A 10,281-nucleotide genomic window follows, 5' to 3' on the forward strand; every position below is an offset into this window, starting at 1 on the left:
CTTGTGCATGTGGGGTGCATATTGGTATCGTTTGGTCCAAAGGGGGGGTTTTGATCGCAGACCGGGAGACCCATGAATTCATTATGCAGCCAGCCAGTCGGAGCCAGCTAGTGGAGGCAAACACCTGCTCCGATCGGATTTAAGGAGGGGTTTTCGCCGGGGAGGCGGGCGGATGATAATGTCGGCAACATTTTGCAGGTGTATGCAAAGCGATTGTTGTTGCTGCCGCCGGTTGCCATTATTGTTTGCCAATGCACTTATATTTCATTTAGTGGGGAAAAGACTGGGAAATCCGTGCAACATCCCCGGCTGGTTAAAGATGTTTTCTCGGACCTTGTTACACCGCGAGAGTTTTGTCAGAAATTATGCATATTTATTGGCAAGATGTTGAAGCACTTTCTTAGCTGTTTTAGCTGCCGTTTCTGTGTGCTGCAAAATGTAGTACATCGACTGACACTAAAGGGAAAGTTATACAAAAAGACTTGGGTAAACAAGGAGAAGACATAGAACTAATCTGAGCCAGTAAAGATTAGAGTAATTTGAGTAATGTTTGCTTGTGGGTGGAGCTCAAATATTTAGTTGCTTGATAATTGAAGTAGTACAAGATTATTTTGTTGAACAATTTCGACACAATGTTGCAGGTACTTTGTTTGTTATAAAGATTTAATTCAATTTTCACTTAATTTATATTGATTATATGAATTCCTCTTCAAAGAAAATTTTACTAAATTTCACACCATTTCCCCCAATGATCCTCTCCTGCAGTTTAGAGGTCAAACGCATGAATTCGAGCGATTTGTCTGCCAGTTGAGACACGAGTTTTAAATCGAAATCCTTACGAACACATTAAAACAAAGACGTGATCTCCATCGGAAATCTTTGGAGCAGTCGAAATGGATGGAGACAGAAAGTCAAACATAATAAAATGTCAACGGGAACAGCCGCAAAACAATTTTGACAGTCAAAATAGACACGCGCCTGCGACTGCAGTTTTTCGATCGGATCGATCTTCGGATATAAACATATATACGCGATGACAAATGAGAGTTTTTAAGCCAAGAGGCACGAGGAAGAGGCATGGCAATCGAAAATTAAGTTGAGGACGCATGTTCGTCTATTTTGGACTTGAAAGTTTTCCGCGCATTTGTGGCCATAAATCATAGCCCAAAGGAGACGGCGGCTGGAAAACGGATCGGGAAATGTTCGGAAAATCAATTACGTATCGCTTTCGGCACATACCACCGTACGCACACACAATTGAGTTGTCAATCAGATGCTGATTTTTGTCGCCATTTGCTGTCAATCAGCAGCAACAATTGCAACCGGCCATCAATTATTTGTTTTTGACTCTGTTTTTATTTGAATTTTTGTCTTGGTTTTCGATCTCAGCTATTTGCTGCACGTGCGTCGCAGTTGTTGCATCGCATGTTGCCGGCTCATTAGTTTGGCTTTTATTTTTGGAAAAGCCAACGCGACGCATTTGCCGGCCTGTCTGCCCCTGATTTTCCTCCGATATTTCCCCCCACCCCTTGGCCACATGCCGCTCCTCTCATAGTTTCGGAGTCAAAGTTGGATGGTCGTCGCTGCAGTTGTCGATCGTTAGTTGCCAGTTGTTGCTGTTGTCGTCGTCGTCACCGTCGCTGTTTTTGTCTGCTGCTGCTGGCAGCAGGTCACAGTGGGTCAAAACACGATGCTAGTGCTGCGAAATTGACATTTCAATTTCTATAAATATTCTAGATATATTTTCCTTTTTTTTATTCAAGTATCACTGTTTGGTAACTTAAGGACGATTGATCATTTTTGGCGGGCATTCAACCACTGTGCTGCGATTGAACCAAAAACTGATTATTAATAGACCTTTGTCTGGCGCTTGCGACTGCTGCTTTTGTGGCTGCTGCTGTTGGCAAATGCCAAACACCGCAATTGTTGCTGTCATTGTTCTGTTACACTTGCAATCGCTTCATTTATTATCGTCGCGACTTGCCTCCTCAGACAGTTGCTCAGTCAGTCAGTCCGTCAGTCAGTCAGTCAGTCAGTCAGTCAGTCATTCCGTCAGTTTGTCACTTGTCGCGGTCGTTGGCTCAGCCTCCAATTGCGAGGCGATGCAATGCAGACGCCAGGCGACAAGACACCTAAATTTAATGCGACAACCGCCAACCAGCTGCATTCAATTATTTAGTTGAAAAAATGATCATCATCGTGGTGTGATCATGATCACAACTCGACTCTCGGCTCGTCTCGTCTCGTCGTCTCGAAACAGACAATAAAACATCATTAAAAGCCATCGGCGTTGTAACACGCCTTGCAAATATTTTAATTGTTTTTCTTCATTTCTCCCAGCATTTTCCTTCAGCTTTTTGCCCAGCGGCGTCTTCAATTTGCATTTTTACGACTATGACCGAAAAATTGCGCAAATATTGAGGTGCTAAGGATGGCCACATTTTTACACGCATGCATTTCATAATTATGTGTGAAATGTGCAAAGGCATTTCTGCAAATGCCGAAGGACCACACATGGCTATTGCTATATGACTATAAAAACGATGAGAAATCAACGTGGAAATTCAATTTTGAGCTCAATTTTAATTTCGGTGCAACCTTCTGCTCTAAATCATCGAAATGGTCAATGAATTTTCATTCAGCTTTCCTGGGTTCATCACATTTTGTGTCGTTTGCACTCGTAATAAAATAATTAACAACAGACAGAAAGAATGTTCTCTAGATAGATTTCTGGCTGTGGGCCAGAGAACATCGACACATAAATTTCTCCTCTACAATTATAGTTAGTAATACTGTCGGGGTTGGGCAATTAATCTCTCAATGCAACGAGGCAGATCAGCTTTATCTTGATGCATGTGTCAGGTGTTTCTGTGTCGGCATATCGAAATAATATTAGTTCTAATGCTATTCATGCCGGGCCATCGTTAATTACGTACCTATAGTCATAGTTATTATCATTATCATCCAACAACCACCCTGCACCTGCATGATTAAATTTATTATAAAAAGCACACGAACCGAATCCATCAACTTGGAAAATAGTCCAGGCCACAGAGGCGAGGCGTGAAGAAGACTAATCCATCAGCTGGACTTATTTGCATTAAATTAAAACGAAGAGCAAAAGTGTGGGATTGGGATCTCGAAATGAAACCTTATGTTCGGCACCAGTTTTCAGCCATACGGAGTAATTTGTGAGTGACGAAATTGGGGCAAGGGATGGGCCGGCACGCGGGTTACTAATAGAACATATGGATGCCGTGTCGAATGATGATGACGCTGTTGAAACGAGGATATGAATGCCGTAGAAGTGCATTTTGTGGCATGTGTCGTTTAATTATGCTAAAAGCTAGCAACAACAAAGGCCCACACCAACAAAGGCAACAAAAACAAGTCAAACAAATGCCATTGATATGGCCGTTGATCCTGAAGAGGGTGCAAATACCAACCCCTGAGCATAGAAATAGAGTAGGAAGCCCCAGTTGCTGTCCCGTTTTCGTCCTTTTTCTTTTTTCGCGCCACAATAAAAAGGACTAAATGAAATTATTCAGTGCCCAGCACTTATGAAATCCAACCAAATAAAAACTTTAAAATATATTTTATATACATATTAAAACTAATATCCCATTCAATACCATATTTTAACGACAGATGTCCATTCTCTTTATCCCGTGTTGAATTTAATCAGCAAATATCTGACTGCAGCGGAACAAACAACTGTCCTAATGATGGGTTTGGCCTTGGGGTCTCGCCCACTCAAGCGTTTATCAGCCCATTCTGGTCAGAAACTAAAGCCGTATATCGTTTATCAAACGCCACGAGAAGCACCAATATTACAGACCGTGATGACAGTATGAGTATGGAGGAAGGAAAGAAGACCCACCGCGCAAAAGACTGGCCTCATGTGCGATCTCTATCAGCACGTCATGCTCAAGTCTTCATTAGCCACGGAGATGTCTTGAATCAACTGACACGGAGAGGGTTTTCGAATGGTGGGGCTATCAAAAGGCGAAGAACATTGTAATTATCATCGTAAATGTATTTAAATTAAGGCACAAGCAACATTAATTAACCCACTGGTAAGACGCATTAGCCCGAATGGAAGAAGTTTCTAAATATTGGTAAATATTCTAAGCCAAATTCGTCCCTCATATAAAGCATTCAATTTTGAATAAAATTTAATCATTACTTAATGGAGCTAACTGCTCCACCCACATTCCATTGGACTAAGACCACGGTGCATTAACTAACACCTCATCACTGACCGGCGCTGACTGACTGACTACCTGTATTATGTGGTCTCGCAACATTTGGCTGCCAGTTTTAAGTTTTCAGCGTTTCAGCCAGATGTGCTGGCCAAGCGCCGCCGCACGCGAAAATGCATTTCCCGCTGTGTGTGCGAGCCGCTTTTCATGAAAAGGCAACCGAGTCTTGGACCACTGCTTTCATGTTTTTTCACGCTGTTGTTGCATATTTCACACACACAGCTTGCGGCAACACCTCGTGCCAAGAGTTTGGCCATTTTCGCCTGGAAAATTAGTGCAAAATAGGCAAAGGCAGTGGGTGAGAAGAGCGGGGGGAGATGATGGTTCCCGTTCCCGTGTGTGCATAAATTTGTGTGCATGATCGGCAGCAATAATTTTATTTGTTTACGATTATGTTCGCTGGCCAACAGGCAATGGCCAGTAAGCCAGTCAGTTGGCTCCTCCATCGATTCCAGCCAACTGCAGCTCCATTCAGCAGAGTCGCGTCACTCATACGCCCCGACGACAGCAGACTTTGTGGCCCCTTCTCTATTCCTCTCTCTCTCTCTGTCTCTTTCTCTCTTTCTTTGCAGACTGCACCGGAAAATGTTACTAATAACTAATTAATATTATATTTAATCTGCATTCAGAGAGCGCGAGTTCTTCGGAGAGCGTCTTAATTCTATTTATATATTATATAGATAATATTAAAATAGCATTCTTAGTATTTTGCAGAGTGTAGAACCCAACCCCGGATTAGCTCCAATCCGATCCGCTCCGCTCCATTCCGATCCCAGCTGGCTTGTTGTCGCTCTTGTTGGCAGGCGCCTGCGCCGTGCATTCAATTCATGTGAAAATTGCTATAAATTGTGGCCACATCGAGCCTTTTCGAGCTGCGGCAGAAATATATAGTCAAACAATGTTTGCTGCTTTTGGGGGCCGAGCACGGTAGGGATTTATTGTTTATTGAAATTGCCACAAAACGGTGCAAAATAATGAGAAAATCGCTGCGGCCAGACATTTTTATGTTTTCATTTTCCAAAGTTGTTTGGCTTTTCCGCTCCGCAACTTGAGTCATGTAACCGTAGACGTCATTAAATCTGCTCAGAACAAATTTCCCTAAAAGCCAAAATGCCACCCATATATCTCTCAGGCACGTGTCCGTCTTTTGTTGTCATCCACTTCATGGGATGGGATGTCCTCTGGATGTCGGCTGTTAATTTTAATGCCTTGTGCTTTGTGCTCGAAGAGCAGAAATCACGTCTAATCAAGATTGATAGTCCGTAACGCATTTATGCTTGACTTTCGACGCCGACTAACTCTCGGGGAGAACGAACCCCCCACAGGATGTGCAAAGCCACCCCAAAAAACCCGAGCGATTGCAGCATTTGCGCTTTTTGCTGGTCGAATGTTTGTGCCGCAAGTTGCAGCCGCAAAAGGGGCGGTCTGATGATATTGGAAAACCAATCTCTGTACAAAACCAATCCCCATATGTGCCATTAGCGACGGCTGCGTTGATTGAGTTATAAAAACTGATTCCCCGTGGCCAGGATCTCAGCTTGCACTTAACCGGAATGAACCTCACTGTTTAAGGGGGTTTTCAGCTTTGACTTCGTATATTCGCACTGTCTGACCACTAGCAATACCTTCATAATGACTAAGACTATCCCTAATCTATTTTACCTTCCCACAATGAGCTGTTAATGCCACTACCGCATGAGTGGTAAATAGAGCCATCTGTTTGTTGGGTATTTCGAGGCAGAAACAGTGAAAAATCACCCATTTGCATGGTGCAATTAGTGGGAACACTCGGATGCAGCTGCCGCTGCCCATCGACCAACTGTCGCGCCCACTTAAATTAAGGGATTCCGATCGGAGAAACAGAAGCGGCACCGCAATCCGCAATCCGCGCAGATTTCCCATTGAAATGGCAAATATTTGCAGAGACAAATGCCTGCCGCTGAAATGCGGAAATTACAAAACAAATGTGCGAAAAAGTATTCCTCATTCGAGCTGTTTTTTCAGAACATTTGCCAATGCAATTCGCACGCAAGTCTGTGCACATTTCGCTCCCATTGTTCGGGGGTTGCGCCTTGAAAGGTGCCATCGATTTCGATGTTCCTGGGATCGAAAGTCCACTAATCAACCCTCGAGAACGGAACTTCATCGCCCAATGACACGAAATCCTAGCAATTAACTTAATTAAATTGGAATAACAAGTGCTCAGCAGTCGCAATCGGTGGTCCTCTAATCCTCTTGCCTCGGATTGTTTGTCTTTGTGCTCGAACAAATGTCGAATTTTTTGACGAAGGGCTTGGCACACAAACAACAGTCGGTTTGGCTCGTATGTTTGCCCAAGTTTGTTTGCTTCAGTTGGTAAATGTTAATAAGTAATTTTAATTTGTCCTTCCGCAGCGAAATTGTCTAACGAAAATGTCCGAGGCTTGTTTGCTTTGCTTGATTTGTTTTCGGAGCGAAATTAGTCGAGGGAATAGTACATGAAATTAGTAGACACACACAAGGGGTGCTTATATCTGTTTCGAAATTAAAGAGATAAACAAGGGACAAATGTAAGCTTCCTAATCAAAATTCTGGGAATATTTGTATGTGTTCTTAAGACAAATGAAACATTACGTTCATCGCTTTCACGCTCTTGTTTTTAAATCTTAAAATCCTTTCGCTACTTGTCTTTTTATTGATTTCCCTATGGACAACATCAAACAATTCTCAACGGCAAATTCCGCGACATGAAACACATGGAGATTCCGCACAACTCATTCTCCAGTTTTTGCAGCTGCAAAAGTCAAAATGCGTGGCGTGTTTCGGCTCCGATTTCAATGCCCTGCAAATAGCTTTAAGGCATCCAAATCCGCCACAGATACGGATTCATATCCTCAACCACTGGCACCCAGCCAGCTGAAGCGAGAACAAACCAAACTTTAATGGCAGTCAACCAACATTACAATCAACAAACCGAAACGAAGTGACTGAACCCAGTGAAAGAAAAGTTTGAAAATGTTACATTAAGTTCCCATCCTAGTTTTGCTATAGAAAGCAGAAGTCAATACTACTATAATAATTTAATAACAATAATTTTATATCATCATCATAGAATATTTCATGGATACACTAGGTATTTTTCATCAGTGCTTCTAGCAAGGAAAACTTATTCCTGGTTGAAAGCTTTCAAAGCTGAATTTTCTACGCCCTCTCCCCCTGCCCGGAAAATTTTCCCCTCCGGCTCCCCCAAAACGAGCGGATAGCCAAGAATTCTAATAAATGTCAGACGAGGACGCTCCCCAAAAGCAAATTCCTTTTGATGAACTCGAAATTGTGCACGTGCAAAGCCAGGACACGGACGCAATCGGAGGACGAGACGGTCGAGATGGATGAGTGAGTTCCCGGCCGAGGACTCGGAGCTCGGCGTTCGGAACAACCCCCAAAAGCAAATGTTGGGGTGTGTCGGAGTTAACGAGTTCAAATGTATTCATGAGCCGGATCTTACCAGCCAGCTGGCTGCTATGTGGGAGGTGTCGCATGGGAGAGCCCCAGCCCGCGCTGCCAAAGTCCTCCCCTCTCGAGGATTTGGCTTCCTGCCAGCTGCGAGGGTTGCCTGTGCCATTGCCTTTGCAACCCGACTTTCCTGACTTATTGCCTCGCGGACATGTGGGAGGATGTGGCTCGGCTAAAAGGCCCTCCTCCCCGGCGAGTGCCACTCAATGTTTTGCAATTTGCAGGTGTTTTCATCATCCATTTCGACCAGCTGTAGACATTTTTAAACAAGCCAACAGGCTTAGGGCAATACATTCGTGATTGAAATATAGTGTACTTTACAAGAACAGTATAGAATTTGAATCAGTATATATAAAAGTGATATGTTATAACAAATTAGTGATCGGTCCAGATCGGAAATGTGTTTGTGTGAAAAGTGCGTAAGCTCCGAGGAAAAAAATGGAAGAGAAACAAACACTTCGCACCAAATGAGGTGGCAACAGGCCATCTCTGGACAAGCCGTCTCTGATGTTGTCCAGAAGTTGGTTTGCCACACTAAAAACGATCAGACGATCCGCAGACCAGTTGATCGAACTATATAAAATAAAATATTTCCACATAGATTTCCCAAATAAAGCGAATGCGGGCAATATCAGTGGCGGCTCGTTAAAAGTGTGTGGGGCGTATTGATAGCACCTTGAGGGTCTGGGTCCCATCAATTCTCGTGTCTAATTTAGTGGCAGTTGGTGCCGCAACAAATCGCCTTCATTAGGCTCACAAATCGCTCGCTTATTGGCACGCCACTCTGTTAAAAATTTATGCGAATTTATTACGGCCTAAAAAGTGAGTGCAAATTGTGCAAATGCGCCCATTCAGTACAGTAGTTAACAGCAATGGCCGCCCCGCTGAGCTGACCATCCATGACAATGATCGTTATGGGGTTCCCCTTCGATCTTCTCCGATCTCATCTACCTCCTTCCGAGGTGTCGTACTGGAGAGTGTGGCCAACGAGGCCGCGTCCAAAGTGGGCTTAAATGAAGCGATTTCTTGGCCCGGCCAACGATCTGTTATAAATCGATTGCGGGGCCAAGTGAACTGTTGTTGGCTGAAGGATTCTATTACCACTTCATGGGGATATTAAGTTGGCCTAATCAGGTAATGAGAGTGAGTGTGAAGTGGATACAAATATCTATTGATCATTTGGGTGGTATGTTTAGGTCTAATTATATACTGTCAATAAACGTAATGGTTATATGTAATTACTCTGACGCAGCCATGAATAAAATTGGTTTGTATACACGAACAATTAACTTCGCTGGAACTCTGCATTGTATCGCCAGTCATCTTCGACTTTCTAACATTTCAATCCATGTGGCCTGCCAATCAGAGGCGCCACGAAGCTTTTTATATATTTTCCCCGTATTCGGCGTACTTCGCTTTATTTATCTGGCACATAAATAAAATATTTTCGGTACTCGCTGGTCAGCTGTTTCCCATCAACGAATCCCATGGGTTGTCTGCAGACTCAACTCTATCTGATTCTATCACCTCCGCGGGTCTTCGCGGTGGAAGCGGCATAAAGAAGCGCTAATGTTGCATTAAATTCAGCTGAAATCAACTGTTAAGTGGCTTTCAGTGAGCTATTTAATTCTCGAACACCCAAAAAGAGCAAAGGCGATTCAGAAGCGGAATTTCATAAATAAATGTGCGTCTGCGATCCGAACTTGATTCGCTTGCGCCTGAAAATCCGAATGGCATGCAAAGGTACATATATGAGTTCTCTGTTTTTTAGGGGCAAGTAAATAACATAGAGGATGTTGTCATTTGAGCAATTATGATTGTGTTTTGGCAGGCCGAGTTTTGAGCAATCTGTGAAATTCTACAAAATTCTGGCAGCTGTTGAGGAAGTATATTAAATTCGATTGGAAGTTCGTTCAGTCGATCATTTCAATGTGGGAATTTATACATCCGGTGGGCTATGAAAAGTAATATGCTGAAATTACAAACATCAATTTGACCTTCCATTACCTCTCTGTGATGTGAGATTGTGCTATCTTGTTCTCAGGCCTTTTTCTATCTTCCCAGCCAACTTTCAACCTTTCCAAGTCGACCCAAAACCCCGAAAACAGAGGTCAAAAGATTGCCAACCTCTGCGTTGCCTTCTCCGTATGCAAATCTCAAGTGAACGGATCGGATCGATGGGGCCGCAAAAGAGGTCGTCAATTGTGGCTCCTCGCATCCGCAGAAGAACAACTGCCTCCTCAAGCCCAAAGGCTTGTCAGTATTTCGTCAAAAGACACATGTTGCCGTCGAGACAGAGCCCCGGAGTCAGAAGACAAAAGGCGGAGACAGGCGATTCTAACGAGAATAATATAGTTCTCCATTCTCTTTATTTATATTTATGGCGGTCGACGAAAGGCTTCTTAGAAAATGCATAAAACCTGCGCCAAGACAGCCCCACATGCTACGTAGACTGTGGCCAAATGTGCACGAACGATTGACTGTCGTGAAGCTTCGTTTAAATGCGTTTTTAATTAATTATGCGACG

General features: G+C 43.4%; 1 pseudogene; it reads left to right on the forward strand.

Moving 5' to 3' along the window:
• Positions 1-7,499: 7,499 nt before the first annotated feature.
• LOC27207027 lies at positions 7,500-10,281 on the forward strand (annotated as a pseudogene).

The sequence above is a fragment of the Drosophila simulans genome, chromosome 3L, assembly GCF_016746395.2.
Source record: "Drosophila simulans strain w501 chromosome 3L, Prin_Dsim_3.1, whole genome shotgun sequence".
Classification (NCBI taxonomy): Eukaryota; Metazoa; Arthropoda; class Insecta; order Diptera; family Drosophilidae; genus Drosophila; species Drosophila simulans.